The 25,049-nt window shown below is 33.5% G+C and overlaps 1 long non-coding RNA gene across 1 annotated transcript; it reads right to left on the bottom strand.

Moving 5' to 3' along the window:
* Nucleotides 1-8,363: 8,363 nt before the first annotated feature.
* Nucleotides 8,364-16,301, bottom strand: LOC139519261 (uncharacterized). The gene is made up of 5 exons (XR_011663546.1): nucleotides 16,020-16,301; nucleotides 11,942-13,538; nucleotides 11,720-11,805; nucleotides 10,315-10,435; nucleotides 8,364-8,662 (listed from the first exon to the last, which is right to left on the bottom strand). It is a non-coding gene; the product is annotated as an uncharacterized lncRNA (long non-coding RNA).
* Nucleotides 16,302-25,049: the final 8,748 nt, after the last annotated feature.

Here is a 25,049-nt window from a genome sequence, read left to right as displayed (position 1 = left end):
AAAGGAGACGAAATGTTATTTTATTGGGAGCGAATTTCGTTCTTACGCTAGCGTTACAAACAGTTCAGTGTGCACACATTTTGATCATTTGTTTCTAAAAATGGAAAACAACACGTTTTATAATTTATTGCGTCCGAAGCGCTTTTCTGGATTTACCTTCATCAGGAACGCTCAAAGCCAAACATTTGAAATCCGAAGATGTATAAGTACCGAAAATCGTTGAAGAGCTTTATGTAAAAAAACCCTAAAATAAATAGCCAAATTCATCTAAAGCCAACTTTGCCTGAGGGAGTTGCAACCTTAGTTTCATAATAATTTCAAAATTTATAAACAGACAATTTTAACATACTTTTGCAAAGTTTGCATAAACCTATTTCCCCGCGTAATAAGTTCAAATAACAACACACTGTGCATGCGTTTTTGACAGTTCAAACAGGGTCAGCAAACACTGCTTAAACGATGCATTTGTTCCTACTTATGTAACGTTAAACAATCTATAACAACGTTTACTTAACTTTGGTTAGAAAGAAATGCACTCTTGATCTCTTGATAGATATATGTAAAGTTGTAAACAGTTTCAGAAAAGGTATCACTCCAGGGGATTGAAATTCTACTTTGGGTCAAATTTTGGGGTAATATGTCACATCTTTGCCCTCTTTTTGCAATATGTTTAAGCAAATACATGCAGGTTGTTGCCATACAGAAAAAAGAAAATAAGTATCTTTAACCATTCAACTACCAGTCAGGATCCTACTTCGTCAAAATTATCTCCCCATTACGCCAGTTCATTTTCACAATCGTAAAAATGGAAGCCATTGTAGCGATGACGCGCTACCAATTTTGCTCTTGGAAACCGATAAATTTATCCACATTGCACCAATACGATCCTTATATGTTAGTTATATTTTAAAAGCCAATGTATCAACTAGCTAATGAGCAGCAGTTAATGATATTGTCTGCATTGATTCAACTTAAAACTATTGTCTGATCGGTTGTTAGGTGGAATTTTCGAAAAATTATAAACATTTAAAAAAAATCTAATTAAATATTTCGTGGAAGGGCAGACTAGATTTTTTTAGTGGTTGAAGACTATAAACCCTAGTTATCACACACAAAAAATTAAAAATTTTCGAAGATATGCATTTTCATCATCCAACTTGTAAGACTGTCGTCAAGTACTTTCAGTAAAAAAGTAGCTATTCGAACACACCTTCCCTGTTTTTGTGACTCATTAGATAGGTATTTCACTTGACCCATATATTTCATCTTTTAGTACTGTTATTTTTTTGTGTTATAAAGTCAACCTGTAGCTTTAATATATAAAAATGATAGAATCTGAAGTGAGACGATGTATGAAATATTCTTACTGTGAACGATATCAAGACAAAATACTCAACTCAAACACGCCCTAACATAAAAAGGTGCACTCGATTTTCTCTTTTCGATACAATTGTTACCTATTTTTTGGAATTTTTTCTTCAGTCCCATAATGGAAGGGCAGACACGAAAATTACTGAACTAATAGATTGATATCTTTTCCGTCCGTGGTAATTTTTTCAAAAAAATCGGAGGTTATGCATTTTTGTCATCCAACTTGAAAGATACCCATGTCGTCGACTTGATATCTAATTGTTCTGCTTAACTATGTACTAGATAAATTGAAAACCTATGCAAATGGTGTTTTTGAAATAAAACACCTCGTAATTGAGAAGAAAATTGCAGTTTTGTTTGTTTCTATTAACTTTTTAAAAATTTGTCACTATTGTAAACAATACAGTAAACATTTATCGCCTTCTCTAATAGAGAGCTTCGATTCTTTTGTTCTATTTCAACCTGGTTTCCGACTGCTACTGGATATCAAATCTATGAAAAATACTAATAACATACTTATGCACGTATATTACACAAACAGTATGCTTTATTTGTAAGATAGCAAGGAAAAGGGAATGGTAAAGTTTATGTATCTTGCTATCTAACATAAGTAATAATCCAGTGACAAATCTCATTTTGTGGTGTCATTTCCAAAAAAGAGCAATACAACTATCATTACATATCAGTGTCCACTACAAGGAAGTTTTTATAAGCATTGGGTTCCTCTTTGTTAAGTTAGTGCAAGTCTCCCATACTGCCAAACTGTGGTCGGCGTGTCAGCCACTGCCTCATCTAGATTTCTCGGCGCCCGTTGCTGTCTACACCTTCTTGTTCGTCTTCTTTTACGCTTTAAGCTCCGTTACAGCTATTAATCTGTCTCTTTGAGCTCTTATCACCTTGCCCACAAATCCAATTGCTTTATTTCTATATAGATATTTTAAATAAAATTGAGAATGGAAATGGTGAATGTGCCAAAGAGACAACAACCCGACCATAGAGCAGACTAAATATATGATTTTACTCGGACCTTCTACTGAATATAACCAAATGTATACGTAAAATGTGTCCATGGAACTGTGTTTTATGGTAATAGGCATTGTGTATACGGCGTTTCATAAAATTTGGTTGAGGCAAAATAAAATTAGAGAACGAAAACTAATATTGTTGGGACATACGCACATACGTACGGACGGACAAGGGTGACACGTGATGCTCACTCCGAAGCGTCGGGGAACAAAAGTTTCGGACGTTTTTATACTAAAATTGTGCATACCCGACCAATTCCCGATTATCCCTACGACCCATATACGATCAGGTCGATCTGGTCTGGTCAAGATCAAACTGAGATCGTGAAAAATTTGATTTGGTCTAGCTAGTCGAGTAAAGATCGTGTAAAGATCGTGAATTGATCGGAAAAGTATTCATTTTGTTGTCTGGATGGAGTCCTGATTGGGTCGTGAATTGTCGAGTTAAGGTCGTGTACAGTCGGAAGGCGGTCCGGTAGAAGTCGTAAACACGCCCGATCAAGAATTTGGTTGAGCTTGGTCGTGAAAATTTGGACAATCGGGTTCATCGAGTTGATCTGATTCATCGAGTTGATCTGATCGGCAGTGTGAACCTAGCTTAAAGCTAGATTCACACTGCCGATCAGTTCAAGCCCGATCAAGACAAATTACGTGATCGGGAGACTGGTCTGACTCAATTGACAAGAATGTTCGGGATAGTCTACCTTGCTCGTCATCGATCTGACTTTCTACCCGAGAGTTTTTGACATGTCTTTTATTTGTAAGAAAGCAAGGAAATGGGAGTGGTAAAGTTTATGTATATTGCTATCTAACATAAGTACTAATCGAGTGACAAATCTCATTTTGTGGTGTCATTTCCAAAAAAAAGCAATAAAACTACCATTACATATCAGTGTCCACTATGAGGAAGTTTTTATAAGCATTGGGTTCCTTTTTATTGAGTTAGACCAAGTCTCTCAAACTGCCCACACATCGATCGTCGTGTCAGCCACTGTCTCACCTAGATTTCACGGCGCCTGATGACGTCTACACCATCTTCTTCATCTTCTATGCACTCTAAAAGCTCCGTCACAGCTATTAACCTGTCTCTCTGAGCTCTTACCAATTTGCCCACAAATCCAACTGCTTTATTTCTATGTAGATATTTTAAAAGTATGATTTTACTCGGACCTTCTACTGAACATACACAGGCACTTGTTTCTATCCATTGGAAGACCCACTATCAACGGCACTTGTTTCTATCCATTGGAAGTCCCACTATCAACGGCACTTGTTTCTATCCATTGGAAGTCCCACTATCAACGGCACTTGTTTCTATCCATTGGAAGACCCACTATCAACGTATATTTACGAGAAGGTACCCAACTACTGTTTCACCTCTCCGCTTAAAACCCTTATTTCTCTGTCAATTCAGTCGCAAATGTTTTGTTCCATACACCATTCGATTCATGAAAAGTTTATCTTTCAGATGATATGCATTGTATTTACCCTTTCATTGACAAATCTTGTGCACTGGGGGTAAGGGGTACTCTAAGGGTAAATACAATGCATAATCAGCCTATTAGTATAATAAAGTATAAACTAACATCGGGAATGGGTATGACAACAGTTCGGGTGTCTTTCATCCTCCAGTGAATGGACTATATCAACTTTATGCATCAATTGCAGTTGATGGAAATGATGCAGTTCATGCCTTTTTGGAAAAAAAATGGTCAACCATTATGCGCTTGTACTGCAGTTCACTATAGTACCGGATCATGCATGGTTATTATTTCACTTGTAGAGGGAGACACAGTTTGGATGAGGGAAGTATTCGGAACACATGTAAGAGCAGGAAAATTGTCGACATTTACAGGACTTCTGCCGGAAAGCTCAAACTAGACTACTGAATAAAAGCACGATTTTAAGTATTTTATTCTGTTTTCTTTTTCAAAATAGGACATATTGTAACCGCTTCAGGTCTTAATTTTATAAACAGCTCGTTATTCTCAATATAATGCCATTTTCTATCGTTCTCGTCTCTTCGATATGAAGAGACGGAATTTGAAAATGTTAGGCTGTATTTGCCTCTAATCATACTTTATGGTCCATTTTAATGACAATTAAGAACATGTGCTCTTAGGATAACATGCGCCGCTCGCACTATGACATTACCATATTCAGCGAACAACGCAATCAGTGTCAAAACCTTTAGTTGACATACATATGAAATAGTTGACTCACATTTACATGTTTTTTAATTTTTAAGTTGGTGTAACCAAAAGACAAACCTACGTTGAAAACAAAACTGATATGGACGAAGTACAGACACACGGACCGAAAAACACAACGTCCATAAAACAGTGTATTTGAGACATAAAAAGCTATATCGCTGTAATAGAATTAATTTAAAGATAAAAAATGCGTTGTCGGTAATGAAAAATAAACAGACTGAGTTATGATCCATTTGGCCAAATAAAATATCACTTTTAATATTTCAAAATGAATTACTATGATGTAAAACTATAGCATCTCCACCATGAAACTGTGCATATTATCTATACGCGTCTTCAAAACAACAGGGCCTGTTGAGAGTCTGTTTTTACTTTTAAGGACCATTTCTTATTGTTCTTTGTTCAACTCCTCGACTTCAGCAAATGTTTGTGGACGAGGTTTATTTCTCGTCTCTGGTAACAACACACTAAGTAATGAAACGGCAAGACAGCACACTCCAAATACTACAGCGGGACCCAATTCAACATGCACAGCCTGCAAAACAATGAACAAATTCACTTTTAACTAATGTGTATATTACGTATAGATATCCATGAATGTGTTCACCAAAGTATAAAAAATACCACCCCAGAAACGTCAGAAAAACTAGAGGATACATCATGGCTTCCCGTTCTTTCAACTTTTACTGTAATATTTTAATGGTAGATGGAACTTTGAATGTTCCATTTTTGGCCATGGCGGCTTTGTTAGTTGGTATCTAAGACTAAAATATCAATTAGTACATAAATCAAGATCTTAGTGCCAAATCATCCATCTCACCCCTAAGCCGGGACAGTGGTGTAACAGTACAACATAAGAAAAACTATACAAATCAGCTTGAAAGGGCTTAACCTATCATATAACAAAGCAAAACATAAATAACAAGATCACAAAAGACACAAAGTACAGATCAGGGTTATTATTTTTTGTATACATTATTTATTTATCATTATTGCAATAATACTTATATTAAAGTTGTCTTTCTTCTCGGGTATTTATTTCTCCCATTTGTCTTTTATTATGATTAGCTATCGTAGCCCCAATGGTCAAGTTAGCTTATTTCATCACTTGTCGTCCATAGTAATCGATCGTCGACTCGTCGTCCGTTAACTTCTCCTCTGAAAATACTGTGTCAAATTTAACAAAACTTGGCAAAAAGTAAAATCACAAAAATACTGAACTTAGAGGAAAATAAATTCGGAAAGTCCATAATCACATGGCAAAATCAAATAACAAAACGCATCAAAAACGAATGGACAAGAACTGTCATATTCCTGACTTGGTACAGGCATTTTCAAATGTAGAAAATGATAGATTTAACCTGGTTTTATAGCGCTAACCCTCTCACTTTGATGACAGTCTCATCAAATTCCGTTATATTTACATTGATGCGTTAACTAAACAGACACAATAAATGAAATAGTCAAAATATGGGTACATCACTCATCATCGTATAACAATTTTAAAAGGAACAATTTAACAGAACACAAAAACATCGATCTACAAACACATTCATTGATTTGTGTGTCTGACGTCAGAAAATTGTATACGTCAAATAGATTTGTCGTTCAATGTGCATACAAACAATTTTAAAATTTACCTAGGCAATGTTAGCATACAGGGTTAAAAAATAGGCAATGTTAGCATACAGGGTTAAAAAATCAAAAGTATGTAAGAATAAATTTCAGAAATAGACCGAGATTTAAACTAAAGTTACAGTCAGGATTCTACTTCGTCAAAATTATCTCTCCATTACGCCAGTTCATTTTTACAATCGTAGAAATGGAAGCCATTGTAGGGATGACGCGCTACCAATTTTGCTCTTGGAAACCGATAAATTTATCCACATTGCACCATTACGATCCTTATGTGTCAGTTGTATTTTAAAAGACAAATGTATCAACTAGCTAATGAGCATCAGTTAATAATCTTGTCTGCATTGATTCAACATAAAACTATTGTCTGATCGGTTGTCAGGTGGAATTTTCGAAAACTCATAAACATTTAAAAAACTTCTAATTAAATATTTCGTGGAAGGGCAGACTAGATTTTTTTAGTGTATGAAGACTATAAACCCTAGTTATCGCACACAAAAAAATAGAAATTTTCGAAGATATGCATTTTCATCATCCAACTTGAAAGACTGTCGTCAAGTACTTTCAGTAAAAAAATAGCTATTCGAACACACTTTCTCTGTTTTTGTGACTCATCAGATAGGTATTTTACTTGACCAATATATTTCATCTTTTAGTACTGTGATTTTTTTGTGTTATAAAGTCAACCTGTAGCTTTAATATATAAAAATGATAGAATCTGAAGCGAGACGATGTATAAAATATTCTTACTTTGTACGATATCGAGACAAAATACTCAACTCAAACACGCCCTAACATAAAAAGGTGCACTCGATTTTCTCTTTTCGATACAATTGTTACCCATTTTTTGGAATTTTTTCTTCAGTCACATAATGGAAGGGCAGACTCGAATATTACTGAACTAATATATTGATATGTTTTCCGTCCGTGGTAATCAAAAAAAATCGGAGGTTATGCATTTTCTTCATCCAACTTGAAAGATACCCATGTCGTCGACTTGATATCTAATTGTTCTGCTTAACTATGTACTAGATAAATTGAAAACATATGCAAATGGTGTTTTTAAAATAAAACACCTCGTTATTGAGAAGAAAATTGCAATTTTGTTTGTTTCTATTAACTTTAAAAAAATTTGTCACTATAGTAAACAATACAGTAAACAATTATCTAACAAAGAGCTTCGATTCTTTTGTTCTATTTCAACCTGGTTTCCGACTGTTATATATAGAATTTATAAGAATCCACAAATAGTTAATTCCACTACGCGATTGAATGATTTTGACGTTTGTGGTTCAACGTATATTGTAATTCAGAATAGAAATATATCATAATGACATAAAGTAGAACAATATCATACTGACGGGATCTTTTAAAGCACAGAGTCACGTTATAAGAACCAAAGAAATACAAAACACTCAAAGCTGTGGTATCTAGTTTAAAACTGTGTCCGATAATCCTGATTGATAATTTGTTTTATAGTTGTTATGAACTCTGAACTAACTACTCTCAGATTGTACTCTTTTTGTGTGTGAGTATGTGTATAAATAACCTGCCAAGTTCTGTTTGAGTTTTTGTTTTATGTTTTCTGCTTTGTATCGATCATATGAGTTAAGACATTTCCAACTGATTTTTAGAGTTTTATATTGTACACCACTGTCCCAGGTTATGGTGAATGTTTAGCGTAAGAAAACGAAAATAACCCCGCCACATTCTGTTTGAGCCTTTTAAAGTCAGGAACCTGTTATTTAATGTTTGTTGTTTGTTGCTGCATATCATATTTGTACACCCGAGCATTGTTTTGTACATTAAACAGGTTGTTAGGTTTATTTTTTTTGTCTGATTTTTTTCATTTCGGGACCTTTTATAGCTGACTATGCGATATGGGTTCGTTTTTAAAGGCTTACGATGACGTATAGTTTTTAACTTCTATGTTTTTGGTCTCTAGATGAGAGGTGTCTCATTGGAAATCATACCATATCTTCTTAATGACAACTTATGTAATTGAAAAAGGAAAAATGTATTTTGGCTTTAACAATTAAACCTGCAATAGAACAATGGTGTTAAGGATTGTTTTCAAGAAAATCATATCAATCTAATTGAGTAAAATTTTATTGCGTATAATTTGTTTTATGACACATCTTTTTCTGAAACAATAACAATTTTTTCATTTAAAGTAGATCACCATTTAATGATCGCCATTCTCCCTTCGACATTTATGAATATTGTATAGCGTCGTATATCGAAGTCAGTTGATTACGAATGAGGTGTTCCAAATAACTTGCTTTTCAAATACTAGTATCTACTTTGCTGTACAGATGGACAAGAATTAAAGAATAAAGTAGATACGAAAAATGACGAGAACGGAGCAAGGATTCCACCAATATGAGCCGCTGATGTCACAAGAGCTACACCTGTATTCTTTTAATAAAAAAAAATGGAACATGCCATATTATATAACTCTAATTTGAGCCCTCATAGACCCATTAAAGACGACGCAAATAAATGTTGAAAAGGTAAAAGAGCTAGAACGGAAAAAAAGTACCTCGTGTTTAGGTTCATTGAACTTTCTTTACAAAATTAATCCATACAAAGGAGACATCATATGGTCGAATACAAGTGGTACTACGTGCACTTTATGACAATACACCGGACACTTGTGATTATATCATCAAGTATGAAAGAAATTGTTAACAATATCTTAATTATGTAAATCATTGAATCGGCCAGAAAGTCCATTTAAATGACGACCTTGATATCAAATAATCTTTAAAAAAATGGTAAGTTTTGCTTAAGATATCATTTATGATGTGTGTATAATAGATCTATCAGTCATCGTTTATTTATGTGCTTTTGTTAAATTTTTTCTGCTTTTGTATCTATATAAAAAATAATTCAAGCCTTTTTCAACATATTGTTTTTATATTTTTCGCCACTGTACATGTCCGAGGCTAGGGAAGGGTATGTGCCATCATCATATTTAACCCTGACATATTCTGTATGTGCCTAGTCATGCTGTCCCAAGTAAGAAGCATGTAATTGAATGGTAGTTGTTTTCGCTGTTTTAACTGTAGCAGGAACGCTCAAACCAAATCATTTTAAAGTCTGCGACGTTAGGAACTACCGATAATGGCGATTGAAAATATTTTACATAAGAGTTACCTCCCGTTTACTATACAATTTACCTACATGTAAAACGGTTGAAACACACATGATTCCATTTCAAATGGTAATCTAATATCATGTAAGCCTCAACATTGGTATTTGTCATCTCGTATAGTTCACATATTTGATATGATGTCTTATTCATATTTTGATTCCAAGTCAGACACCTATTGCAAACTACTAGTAAGGTTGTTCTTTTAGACACATATGTCTGCTCACTCCCTTGCTCATCATAGCAAAGCGATATACAGTCCTTGGATGGTGTAAACTTCCCACTAACACCATACACCATTACACCATACATCATACACCATTACACCATACACCTTGTACCATTACATCATACACGTTACACCTTTGCACCATACACCTTACACATTACACCATACACCATTCCCCATTCTATCTGCACGATCCAAAATTACCAATAATGCAATTAAATTTCAAATATTAAGATTATTATTATGGTTTATGTCTACAATTCGAAAAAAAAATAAATAAAAAGAACTTCGTTTTCAACCAATGAAATGTCGTACACCATCATTCACACCATTCCCGATCGCACGTTACACAATCACACCATTCCTCAAACACCATTACACCATTCCCCTTACACCATACACCATAGCACCATACACCTTACACCATTGCACCATATGCCATACACCATTACACCATACACGTTTTTTGGGAAGTTTACACCATCCAAGGGCTGTATGCTATTTATTTCTATATGGTTTATAACAATTCTGTTTTATCTTGGTCAATAAGTGGAGTTAAGAGAATACGCGTGTTTATACCAAAATGTTTATATATATACATAGATAGATTTCCAAATTATTGTGAAACGATCAAAGAAGCCTTTTGGAGTTTTAGGGAATGGATACAAAGAGAGACGCGAGACTTACCTGAGGTTAGAAGGATATGTTTCTGGTTTGTAGACATATAACATAAACATTACTGCGCCAATTCCTACTTTTCCGAAGAAGCTACAAGCCACTGCAGCATACTGGAACGACTTGTTCATATCTAAACATTCATTAAAACAATAAATGTCTTTCAGTTCAGATTATTTAGTCTTTTTACGGAATCTAAAGATTATCTCTGTATATTACCTGGCGTACCTATTTAACAGGTATTAAACAAGTGTCTCAATGGCTCTTAATTTGCTGCAGTGAAAATATAGATAAAAAAGACAAAATATACCAGAGCAGAGGATGAAAATAATTCTTATTACATCATAAAAGAAAACAATGATCTTTATTTCAGATTTGCATACAAAGATGGACCATATTTAATAAACAAGAGCAACAGTAGTATACCGTTGTTCAAAAGTTATAAATAATTGAAAGAAATCAAATCCGGGTAAGAAACTAAAACCGAGGGAAACACATCAACTATAAGAGGAAAACAACACGACAACAAAAACACTGAAATGCAACATAAAAAACGACAAAGCAACACACAGAGAAACGAACTAAAATGTATAAGATCACAACTGCCATTTTCCTGACTTGGTACAGGGAATTTTAAGACAACATGGTGAGTTGAACCTGGTTTTGTTGATAGCCAAACTTCGCTCTTGTATCACTAAAATGACAACATTACATGACAGGAATACACTCAGTACAAATGAATGCAAGAACATTCAGGACAGAGAAATACACAAATAAACACTACAATAGAACATTTCGACATGCTTACCACAGAATTACAACGAACACATAAAAGAACATAGGACAGCACACCAAAACAGCACAACAGAAACACTAACTGTCTTTCACAAAACTGTATCAACGCCACAAAAGTGACGTCACAGGTAAATTTCTAAAAATTTGATATAATTTTAAGATTATGTTTTAATGTTAGTAATGAGATAATCAATTGTATTATCTAGCTTTGTCGGTATTTCTTCTAAATAAAACTGTAAAACAAATGAATCGTGTTCATATAATTGCTTCAAACTAAAATCATATAAATAAATGGATGATTAATTATCTTAACTTTTACATACAAATAGAAGAAATAAAATTACAACTACAAACTAAAAGACATTTAACAATATCCGATCAGAATTACAAATTCAACATCATAACTAAATACACGACTGTTGGATAAACAAATACCGTGACACGTCTTATACATGTAGCAATGCGAATTCAAAGCAAAACAGTCATATTTTGGAATAGGTGATGTTCGGTACATAAAAGACGAGACGACGTAAATAGTAAACCACAGTCTAAGACGTGGTAAAAATGTCCTTAACATTTGGTTTTATTATGAGCTGTTACTATCATGACTTTGTATACTAACCTTCCAGATAGAACAATAATGCAGAAATTAGCAAAGGTATACCTGCCATCAGTTGAAATATAACTAAAACCTTTCGTCTGTTTTGTCTAAAAATGAGAAAAAGAGGAGGTTGTATCCTTTTTAAGTATGAAATAAATGTTCAATTTATACATTCGAGTAACGCTTCTGTATGATTTGTTTAGAACAGAGGCAACGTAGATGTTATGATAAAATAACACTTACCTAGATATGAATATCCAATACAAAATGATTGACGGTACGTCTAAAATACCACTAATGAAAAAAAAAGACATCAGACTTGAAGCGTATAATAATTTCTCAATTTGGATAATAATTTTAACAAAATACGACCCCAAAAATGCAGGTAAAAGTTCAATATAAAATTTAATATTCAATCACTGTTATTTAATATGTAATTTGTAAAACGGATCGATTCATTTGATTTGAATCACATAACCGATATGTGGACAAATTGATGATGCACACAAGGCCTGTTGCCAAGTGCATTATTCTCCACGAATAGAAGTGTAGAAGGTAATCAATGGGAGCAATAGACGTCGCACTAAATGCCCAATTAAATCCATCAAATACACCCATGTATACGCGGAATTTCCTAGGAACCATCTCATAGACATAGACATACATAGCTAAAGAAGAGATAATAAATACATGTTATTAGTTTGTAACCAGAATTATACACATTGTTTCAATATGAATCAAAATAAGTAAAATAAATAAACTACGAGTTAGATCAAAAGTACAATATTAAACTTATTAATTTAGATCTCACATTGGTATTTATTTGTCTTTTCACGACATATGACATAAACACTTAAAGAAAAGGTTTGTGTGCAAGTGAATCTGGTTAAATCACACAACGTGATTTATCTGTTTGTCATGGTTATTGGACTTTATGTTGTTTGCCATTATGTTTTTTTAGGAGTCGATCGTTACACGACTGATGCCATATGTGAAGCGGTATCTGCGTACCATTACGGACCACACAAGAGATAACCCCTAGTGTTTGGTAATATTCGTTTCGCTCAGTCTTTTTTTCTATGTTGTGTTTTGTGTACTATTGTTTGTGTGTATGTCAGTTGGTGTTTTTCATTTTAAGCCATGGCGTTGTCACTTTATTATCGACTCATGAGTTCAATTCGTTGCCTTTCTTTGTTAGCTTGATCAGTGTTGCTGTCAGTTTGTTTTGGTTGTTCCTCTTTTTCTTTGAATATATTACAATATCATATTTGACAAATCATTGAACAAATAACTGTGTAATAAAAATTTCAAAACCGGATAAAACGATGAATATCAGTTACTAAGAATAAGATCATTACCGTTGTTGTCAAATAATTATTTTGTATTGATTCGATTAATAAACTCGTCATTGATATCAAGCTTAAAATTTTGTACGTCAGACGCGAGTTTTGTGTACAAAACACTCATCTTTGACAATCGAATCCAAAAAGTTTCTGGGCACACACCATATAGTTAGAGTTAAGATAAATACATGAATCAATTGTAAATGGAACAATTAATCATAACATTCACTAAATAATGTATACCTGCAAAAGGGCGCCGGATAAAAACTTCATCAACTAATAAACATAATTATTTGGTGATAATGATATCAATGTTGTCGTCAACAACGTCATTATTCCTATTGACATGTATATTTATTAAAAAAAATAACGTATATTTTCTTCCTACCATATAAGTCTGGTAATTGTGTAAAAATCACTCCTCCGACTATTTGTCCAGTAGTTAAAACAGACTCTGTCAGCTCTCTTCCTCCTTCATTGGTACACACTAGATCCCACTGTCATTAAAGCATTATTACATTAAAAACTCGTAATGTCTGAATCGAAATAATCATTTTTTTATGATAATAATAATCTGTAATAGTATACATTTGATTTTTTTATGACTGAGTTAAAACAATTAATGTTTGCTAATTTCGAAGTAATTCCTTTTGCAGAAAAAAAATCTCTTTGATTTCAAAATGATACATATGCAAGTGACAATGCGACAAATATGTCAGCTCTTTTGACAACCGTCATGGAACTTTTAAAGAGAGTGCATTTATCCAATTACTCGATGAATTAAGTCTTGTAGTTCAATGAACGAAACATTTCTATTTCAAATATTTTACAACAAAGATATAGACAGCATAATTTAGTAAGGACGTTGACTTATGTTATCAACAATAATTTGTTATTAAGGAATGATCCAACGTATGGGAATTAAATAAAATGTTATATTCCACAAACAGATTTTTTTTAAATTAGCCATGATTGCGTAAAATCTGCGCCTTTTTGACCAAAGAAGACATGTTTTAATAAAAGTAAAACTATAAAATTGAGAATGGAAATGGGGAATGTGTCAAAGAGACAACAACCCGACCAAATAAAAAACAACAGCAGAGGGTCACCAACAGGTCTTCAATGTAGCGAGAAATTCCCGCACCCGGAGGCGTCCCTCAGCTGGCCCCTAAACAAATATATACTAGTCCAGTGATAATGAATCCTAAAGTAATGAACTAGAGCAGTTCTCGCTCGGACACACACTCCATAATCTATCCTAAAGTAATGAACTAGAGCAGTTCTCGCTCGGACACACACTCCATACTCTAGTATAATACAGTCACAGAAATATATATTAAGATAAGTATGTCTTATCAAGCGACAACCCTACGACGTATTCATCCATTGGATCATCAGTAAAGGTGGTACGCGAATGAAATCTTATTTTATATTCATACCTTTTGTACATTTTACACAACAATGTTTTTGCAGAAGCAATTTATTGTTCTACCCTCGCAGGGATTCGAAATCATGTTTTTGGGTCATTGAGATAACAACGCCTGCACATATATAGTACGCAAAGAATATACATAAAATTGAGAAAGGAAATGGTGAATATGTCAAAGCGACAACCACCCGACCATAGAGCAAACAACAGCCGAAGGCAACCAATGGGTCTTCAATGTAGCGAGAATTCCCGCACCCGTAGGTGTCCTTCAGCTGGCCCCTAAAATATGCATAATAGTACAGTGATAATGGACGTCATACTAAACTCCGAATTATACACAAGAAACTAAAATTTAAAATCATACAAGACTAACAAAGGCCAGAGGCTCCTGACTTGGGACAGGCGCAAAATTGCGGCGGGGTTAAACATGTTTATGAGATCTCAACCCTCCCCCTATACCTCTAGCCAATGTAGAAAAGTAAAAGAATAACAATACGCACATTAAAATTCAGTTCAAGAGAAGTCCGAGTCTGATGTCAAAAGATGTAACAAAAGAAAATAAATAAAATGACAATAATACATAAATAACAACAGACTACTAGCAGTTAACTGACATGCCAGCTCCAGACCTCAATTAAACTGATTGAAAGATTATGTCTTCATCATATGAATATCAGGTACAATCCCTCCCGTTAGGGGTTTAGTATCATACTATCATAAAATATATGAGAAGAACATAACCCGTGTCATGCCAACAACTGTTTTTTTTAGAAATAAATGTGTTTAGTTCCGATGCAAAGACCCTATCAGTGAATCAATGTTAAAGCCAAAATATGCAATCTTTAATGACCTGACAACAGTATCGTAACTATATCCCCTTTTAATAAGTCTATTTAAAGGTTTTGTTAGTTTCTGAGGAGAATACTGACATTTTTGTGCTTTATAAAGAATATTTCCATAAAATTTTGGATGTGAAATACCTGAACGTATAAGATGTCTGCATGTTGAGTTATATTTACGAATTATTTCCTTATACCGGTGATAAAATTTAGTAAATGTTTTGACCAGTTTGTGATATCGAAAACCCTGGTGTAATAATTTTTCAGTAATACATAAATTTCTCTCGCTAAAATCTAATACATTGTTACATACACGAGCGAATCGTACAAGTTGAGATATATAAACACCATAAGATGGTGACAAGGGAACGTCACCATCTAAAAATGGATAATTAACAATAGGAAATGAAAAATCATCTCTTTTATCATAAATTTTTGTATTAAGCTTCCCGTTTATGATATAGATATCAAGATCGAGGAAAGGGCAGTGGTCATTGTTATCATTAGCTTTATTTAAAGTAAGTTCTACAGGATAAATTTCTTTAGTATACATACTGAAGTCGTCATTATTTAGAGCCAATATATCATCCAAATATCTAAAAGTATTGTTAAATTTTTGTATCAAATGTTGTTTTGATGGGTCTTTGCTAATTTTAGTCATAAATTGTAACTCATAACAATACAAAAACAGGTCCGCAATAAGTGGTGACCTCTATTACAATTGTCTGTAGGTGTAACCATTACTGCAGGGTAAAAGTGCTTATATGCCTGATGATGTATTTGTCATATTATTTAATACACTTATTTTACACGAGTCTGTGATAAGGTGTTGGTTTAATATATTTTCATGCATTCCTCCTGTTAACAGTATGGAGCCATTGATTGGAAGATTGCAATTAAATGATGGACGATATGCTGAAAAAAGTATGTTGTACTAATAACGACACTAAAATGACAAATACAAAAAATCATTAGGTAATTTAATAAAAACTACGCACTGTCGGATTGGGTTGTCTGTGTTTACATCTCCTGTTAGTTTCATTCATAATATGATTTACATAGTCTGACCACATGTTGTAATCTGATAAAATATGTAGAAAGAATATAATTGACAATAAGAGAACTACCTCTACTGACCAAATCATAAGTTCGTGCCTGTAAGCAACTATAAAGGTCTCCATCTGGACTTCAACAATGAGAAAAATCTGTCTCTTTGAGTAAAGCTGAATTATTAAATTCAGTCAACGTGGCCGTATACTGTGGATTTATTTATATTCATGGGTACCACTTTTCCTAGATTAATGAAAACTGACATATTCGTGGATATTTAATTTCGTGATTATTCGATAAGCAATTAATTTCATGTTCACCTATACCGACGACATCCACGAAAATTAGTATCCAACAAAAAGTGCATGCGGGGATGCATCGATATTCCAATGTTAAATCTGCAAATTTGCGGAAGCAATTTTTTTTCCTCGCCGGGATTCGAACTCATGCTATTGGGATATCGAGACAATACCGCCTGCATTATGTCCTGGTAATATATCCACCACTCTAGGTAACTCGGCCACCTAGACTGAACAAATAATTCGGCTTTCGGTGGCCTAGTGTTAACTTTCCTCGTCAGTAGAATAGGCATGAAGATGGAATTGATTGCAGATTATCTAAATATCTATGGTAAGTATCATATGATAAGGTCAAAGAAATAATTACTTTGACAGTAAGTCTAAACAAATGACAACTATACGACAGATCCATCCATCGGATCACCAGTGAAGGTTTAATATGGCTGAGAACATATTCTATATTCCTAACTATTCTAAATATCAGCATCACAATGTCAAAACTGTATTGTTTTTCTTCTATGATTCGAACTCGCGCTATTGGGATATCGAGACAACAACACCCGCACTGTGTTTTAATAGCTCTTTACTACTCAGCCATCTACACTGAACAAAATAATTCGGTTTTTGGTGCCCTAGCATCAAATTTCCCCGTCAGTAGAAAAAAATGAAATAAAAAAAAATGAATTCCAAGAAAATTCAAAACGGAAAGTCCCTAATCAAATGGCAAAATCAAAAGCTCAAACACATCAAACGAATGGATAACAACTGTCATATTCCTGACTTAGTACAGGCATTTTGTAGATCTAGAATTGTAACATAGAACATGATATATAAGGCATGGAGATGAAATCGTTTGTAGATTAGATAAATATCAATTGTAAAGGATAGTATAATACAGTCACAGAAATATATATTAAGATAAGTACGTCTTATCAAGCGACAACCCTACGACGTATTCATCCATTGGATCATCAGTGAAGGTGGTACGCGAATGAAATCTTATTTTATATTCATACCTTTTGTACATTTTACACAACAATGTTTTTGCAGAAGCAATTTATTGTTCTACCCTCGCAGGGATTCGAAATCATGTTTTTGGGTCATTGAGATAACAACGCCTGCACATATATAGTACGCAAAGACATCTCACTGTATAATATTCTCAGCACAACCCCTTCCTTTCAACATGTTCAAGAAGCATTATTTTATTAAAATAAAAAAAATAAAGTTTATACTACATACCAGATATTTGTAATATTCACGTGATTGTATGTTGGCATTAACCTTTACACAAATTATATGCCACCATTTCATCCAATTTGTTTTGAAGTTAAGAGAAAAGACTCAAGTTACATGTCATGGATTAGATATATATAATGTCTGTTTTATATTTATAGTTTTTTTTATGACATACATTTCTACGCATATAGTAACAACAAAAACGAGTCATATACATTTCATATACAAGACAAGATCCATATTGGGCTTGGCTTTTTCTTTAAACATTTTTCTTAGCAGTTTTAGATTTTTTCGTTGGTAAATCTTCATCGTTTAACGTCATCAAAGGTCGCTCTGTCCAGTTGATCAGTTGTAGTTAAATAAGTGGATGCGCGATTGATCAATGAATATTGGCTGGACGACTACTCTGAGAGGAAGATGATGGTGGCCCTCTTCTGAGACTCATTTGCATCCCTAGTTGCGTTCTTTTTTATTACATCAGCGACAGCCGCAGTTGAGATGACTTACCGCGGTTGGCTGTTAGTCTACTCGAGAAGCATCTTATTTCGAGTCGTTTGTTTTATTTTATATTTCATTTCTAAATAAATCAAAACAAAAACATCTTTTGGTGATATTGAAATGTATTCAAATTATATAAGATCTGCTCGAAAGCTTAATGTTTTTGGCTAGGCTAATTCTATATCTGTCGCATAACGAGTGGTTGTCCTTGCAATAACGCAGTCGCGGCACTAGACAGTACATCTCCTTCAATTTATCTCCGGAAAACCGAGCCACAGGATCAGTTTTATTCCGGACACAGATAAACGCACTGTATTCACATTCAAGTTTCGATTGACAACCAAATTCAAATACGAATTGTACGCAGTGGTATCCTGGGCCGCAAAAATGATGCAAAATCATTCAACTCGATGCCAGAAATAGGATACGGACTTAAACCTGATCTCTATGAGAACCCTGTTATATTTTCCGGAAAAGATAACATGAGAAATGTTTTGTCGAAATGCACATCTAATGCTTTAATATTTGTACCGTTTGTGTTATTTGGTTAAACATAAAAAAAAACAAAAGCTGATGAAACATGATTCTTATTTGTATTGAACATTTCATTTGACATAAGTCTTATGTCAAATGATCATTACAGTTATCATGTTTTAAGGTTATTTAACACACGAATATGTTAGATATACAGTTGAATGACAATGAATCTTCAATATTTTGGATGGTAAGGCAATTCTTTCTGGTGAGAAATCAATTGTCATGTCCTTTAGTATCACCACCCCAGAAGCCAGTATTTCGGTACTGGCATGAAAATACGGATTTTTTGTTTTATTAAAATTAGCTGTTACAAAATGATAGGAATTATTATAAATTAAGGAATGTATCTCCCTCATGCAAAGCTCTGATTCCTTTCACGGATTTGGCTATACTTTTTGGACTTTTTGGATTATAGCTCTTCATCTTTTATATAAGCTTTGGATTTCAAATATTTTGGCCACGAGCGTCACTGAAGAGACATGTATTGTCGAAATGCGCATCTGGTGCAAGAAAATTGGTACCGTTCATTTTATTAGCTAAACCGGTCACTGTTGTCCTGGGTACTATACTTATGTACAATGGAAACATTATATGATAGGAAAACTACTCATGTTGAAATACTATAGATGTAGAGTACTCTAGTTAATCCCAATTTTTTTTTAAGCATACCAAGATAAATATCATGCATTGTTTTGCATTGTTTTGGTAACCTAATGATGCTTAACTCGCAGTATATGCTCTGCGTTTTTATGATCAAATGAAACCTGCAATCAATATTATTTTGAAAAATAAAACAAAATATTTTTTTTTAAATTTTAAATGACTTCACGGCCGACACTCGGCTAACCGAGAGATAGGTCGGTTAATCTATATTGAGTATACGGCTATATCGGCGGTTGGTCTGTTAATCGGGTTGGTTATACGTCTGTTAAGAGTAAAACGCACAATTTTAATATTAAAATCTATTTAATATACAGATTTTAGGTACATTATAAGAATCAAATCGAAAAAAGAAAAGTGTCTGACAAAATGATATATATCATAGAACATTTTCCAAGTGTAAAAACATTTCATAGTCTGCGCAGTTTTCAGTAAAACTAAAAGGCGTCGCGCAAGTATGTAGTATTTATGCTTATACGCATATAGCAATTTTTGTAATGAAAGGCGAAAAAAACAATTTTAGATATCATTTAAAGGACACAAAATCGTACTTTGGTTCTAAAATATAAATTGAAATTAGTAAATATTTCATAATTGTAATATAACGTGAGTAATACCACGTTTTAGTGAACATTATGGGAATAAAGTCTGTTAATGGGTTGGACAATTGAAATTGTGTCAGTTAAGAGTTATTTAGCCACGACAATAGTTGTGCTACCTTCATATTTTCCCTTTGAAAAAGTTCAGAATGAGATCATCTTGAGTAAAAAAAAAAATGACAATACGCTGCAACAGTATCCTTCTAGTAAGAACATTTTTATTTTGACTTCCTTTGCATTTTATTAAGGGGTGTGTCACTTCAATATATGGATATGGATTGCCTGCTGGAATATGCATGAATCTATTATTAACGTTTTCTTCAGCCTTATTTTTTGTGTCTTTTCAAAGTAGCACGTTCTAAAATCCGTCCGAAAGTGTCTTTCTAATACAACACAGGGTACATATAACGTGTTGTCGTTCTCATATGCACATGATATTTGTCACTGGACGTAAAATTCTAAATCGTCAACATCATCCGATTGGTTCTTTTCTTCTATTACTGAATCATCTGTTGTTTACAAATCAGTCTAAAGAAGTAAATGGAAAGGAGCGAATGCAGCTACATTTGGTTATTTTAAGTTTTAATTCATTTTATTCCGTTTAGTTCCTTTGTATTTTTTTCTATCTTTTTTTATTAATGCATCACTTCCTACTGTCCTTATCTATTATTCTATATATTCTGTGTTTCAATCCAGATTCTCGTGTATACAATGAGGGTCCGGATTGGGGGTGTTGTTTATTTCTATATTCTTTAAATTGTCTGTTACTTTTCTCTACATTTTATTTTATCTTACTCATTATTATTTCTTTATTCTTTATACATTCTAGCATCCCAATATATTTTACTTACTGATGTTTAGTTACATTACGACGTTTATCTCTGATTTATATACTGGTTAATACCAATTTAGATACAAATTAGTGTCATTCATGACAACCTAAACAGAATCCACATGATATATGCGACCATTCTTGGATGAAATCAATATGTATAGATTATAACATGTCCTTTTCTATATTAGCCCTGGTATCATCCCGAGACTCCCATATCGGCCTCGAGGCTTTAGCCGAGGGCCGATATGGGTCGAGGGATGATACCAGGGCAAATATGGAAAAACATGTTATAATCTTTAAGCTATTTATCACATATTTAAGTGTTGCAGAAAAGAGGGAAAAAAGTTCAATTATAACAATTTAATGAAAAATAACAGGTAAATCTTAAAAATTTGTCCGTATCCGTAACAAATATGTGATAAGATATAAATAACACATAGCTGAGAGGGTGATAGAGCAGATTGGGTCCCGAGAAAACATTGTCAACCGCGGCGAAGCCAAGGTTGACATTGTTTTTTCGAGGAATACCGATCTGCTCTATCACCCTCTCAGCTATGTGATATTTGATTTATTATAATGAATGTCCTATCATCATTTTCTTTAACAGATGAGTTTTATTATAAAATATTTTCTATGTAGTCACGTACTTGACAGCGTAACGGGTATTTGAAAAATCATCAGAAGTGAAGTAAATAGACAATAGTAGTGCATTGACTTGACATATAAACGATACAAGGATTAGGCCCGAAACGGGAAAAAAGCTCTGCTATCAAGAAAAAAAATATTTTCAATTGTTGTTATTTTGTTATTGTTATTTGTTTTATTTAAATTTTGGGTAAATACCCTTTCAAAAGGCCTCATATCTGACTGAGAAATATACATCACAATGAACATGATGAAATGTACATCACCAGTTGAAACCCATCGATGGTGAACGAATGCGTTTAATATCAACAATGAGCATAACACACAATGATTTATAGGTTTTAAAGTAAAAATATTAACAAGTGAAATACGTTTTTCCAACAATTGTAAAAGAAATAAGTTTGAGTCGTTCCACGCTTCGTTGTATAGCAAATTAGAACTTTAAGCATTGTCTATAAAATAACTTGATGTAGATTCAATTCATTGTCGTTTAAACTGCCGATTTTTGATTGGTCTAGCCGAGAGGGTGACATTCCAAAAAATTGTCACCCGCTCAGCCATGTGATAGAGTAAATTAACACCTTCGTATTAGGCAATCAAAATATGGCATTTTAACATGATGTAAATTAATACTTTAATATTACACTTTTTTATATCAGTTTTCAATATTCATGGCCTAAATTCATTGTTCATGTCAGTGTTTCCGTATATATTATGTTTCATTGCTCATGTGTTGTTTCCGTATATTTTAGCCACTCGTCTTGAGCCAACCCATTTGATCCGATAACACCCCATACAGCAATAAAATTATGCTTTCATTGCCATTCATAACTCTTAACAGACCAATTAACAGACCGGGTTTTATACATCCGACCCATTAACAGACCAGGTTTTAAATAAAGATTGATTTATGTCACCAAAATACAGATTTTTGTGTAGATTTTTCACACAATGATATCAATTTGGTTGACAAACATAATGCCTGTCTTTGTTCGATGTTCAAAATATCGCATGCAAGTAAATTTAACCAACGTGTCTTTTTGTGTACATTTTGTGTGTGTAAAATGTGTATAAATTTATTGATGAGTAACACGCCTTTTCATTTTATAGATCGTACATCGAAGCTAGAAAAATAATAATTATACCACTGGATTCAGTACATTGAATTGTTTTGTTAGACATGAATAATTTTTATGATAAACATATATTTAAAAAGTTATACAATGAAACATGCAGAATTTCCAATGATTTCCTCGATAACACCTGATTAACAGACTTTAGCCAACCCGATTAACAGACCCACCGCCGATATAGCCACATACTCAATATAGATTAACCGACCAATCTCTCGGTTAGCCGAGTGTCGGCCGTGGACTTGGAAGCTTATATTTTATCCTCACTACCAGTGCGTGAACCGGTGACAAAATATTATCGCCCCTGTAAACAGTGGGCTCTTCTGACTAGAGGTAATCGGTAAAGAACAGCGGAAATGGTGTACATTGTTTACGAGCTTGAAATGAGCTAACACAGACGAACTGAGACGTGTCAACGTAATGTGAATATGATAATGCACCAGGTAAATTATTAATTGTTAAGTTTATCACATCATCGTATCTTCATATGATAGGTAAATAAGTGAATTTTCGATTTTAAGTGTCGTCAGGGTTCAAACCTGGAATCATGCCAACCTTTCATTATTTTTTTTTAATACTAACCTATAGTCGGAACATCTTGATTTTCTCCCAATTTGTAAAGTTAATTATGCTGCTTGACATATATTTTTTTTGGGAAAAAAAATTGATATGCAGTCAAATGTGGCAGTTTTTAATTTTTGTTGCTATGTGAAATAAAGGGAAGTAAATTAAAGTAAAAGAAGGCGCGCTTTTTCAAATAGTAAACAATTTAATTCAGATGCATAGTATTTTGTCAAATGATAAAGAATATCGTAGAAACTTGCTAGAAATTCATCTAATTTATAAAAGATATACAACATGACATACTGAAATCTGAAAAGGGGTAAAACCACCATACCTTGAACAAATTCAGTTAAAAAAAAGGGGGGGGGGGTAAAATGCTACGAAATTTAGATTTTATTTATTTTTTGTCGACAGCCAAAAGATGATTTGACATGTAACTAACTACTTTTTCAATTTCATTGTAAAGTAAAATTGGCTTTTTTTGGGGTCTCTGTTTATTGTGGTCTGATGTTTTCAGGTTCTCTTTGGATTGCCAAATAATATTATAATCATCTAATTGAATGTTCAAATTATTTTGCAGCGATGGTGTGTATGGAAGGAAGACTGTCATAAAACCCAACAGTTCCGGATGGCCCTTTAAATAATTGCTTAACATCAATAGCGATGTAAGATTCAAGTGTTTGATTTAGCACAAGTTTAGCCAGGTTTTCCTTGTAATTGTGGCAGAAAAACCACTAGACAGTGTCATGCATTGAAAGGACATCAAACGGATATTTTATGGAATGATTCTCGTACATATAAAATCATATGCATAGGAATGTGGAGCTAGTGTCTTTCGTGCAGCAATTTTTAATTTCCAATATAAACTCTGAAAAGACAAGAGCATAGAAATGTATGTACCAATGAGAAACATTCTTTGTGAATAAAATCATTCCAAAACTTAAATGTGTCATTAGTGTTGCATTATTTATCAGTAGAGATAATCAGATTCCAGTAAGATTGTCCAACTGATGGTTTTTGTTTGTAATCGTTTTTGTAAATCTTAGTTGTTTTGACAATCCGGGCTGTGCATGTTGCCCGGCTGACCCTTTCAGTGTGAGACAATATTTTGTTTATGATAAACAAAATCACTGATTCAAGACTGGAGCGGAACCCTTTTAGGCAGTTAGTGCGAATCCTTTAGGTTTAAACCATTACATGCAATACGGGGGGAGGGGGAAGATTTTTTTTTTACCGAGTCAAACATTTTTCCTAATTATAATACATTGAGATTTAATATATACTTTGCTATATGTAGTGTGTATATTAAAGTATTGCCAACAAAATTCATCAAATTTGGGATCATAATATTGTTTAAGAAAAACCCTTACCCCCTGTACATCATAAAAGTTCATAATCTTCTGTAGCACACGTGCATGGTTAATTCGGATCACATATTTTCTATTCCGATGTTATAAGAATTCGAAGGTTCATATCATTTACAATATCATTCAAAAAATTTCTGGGATTTTTTTTTACTATCAACGTTGAACCTCGAGGTTACATTGTAGTAAAAAAAAAATCCAATAAAAACGTTGAATGTAAATGATATGCACCTTTAAATCTTATATTGTAGGACTCATGTTGTTCAAACATAATGTGTTGATCAGTTATGTTATGATGATTTTGATAAACTTCACAT

The sequence above is a fragment of the Mytilus edulis genome, chromosome 4 (assembly GCF_963676685.1).
Source record: "Mytilus edulis chromosome 4, xbMytEdul2.2, whole genome shotgun sequence".
Lineage (NCBI taxonomy): Eukaryota > Metazoa > Mollusca > Bivalvia > Mytilida > Mytilidae > Mytilus > Mytilus edulis.
Note: the sequence above shows the minus strand (reverse complement) of the source record. Positions and strands in the feature narration are given on the sequence as shown.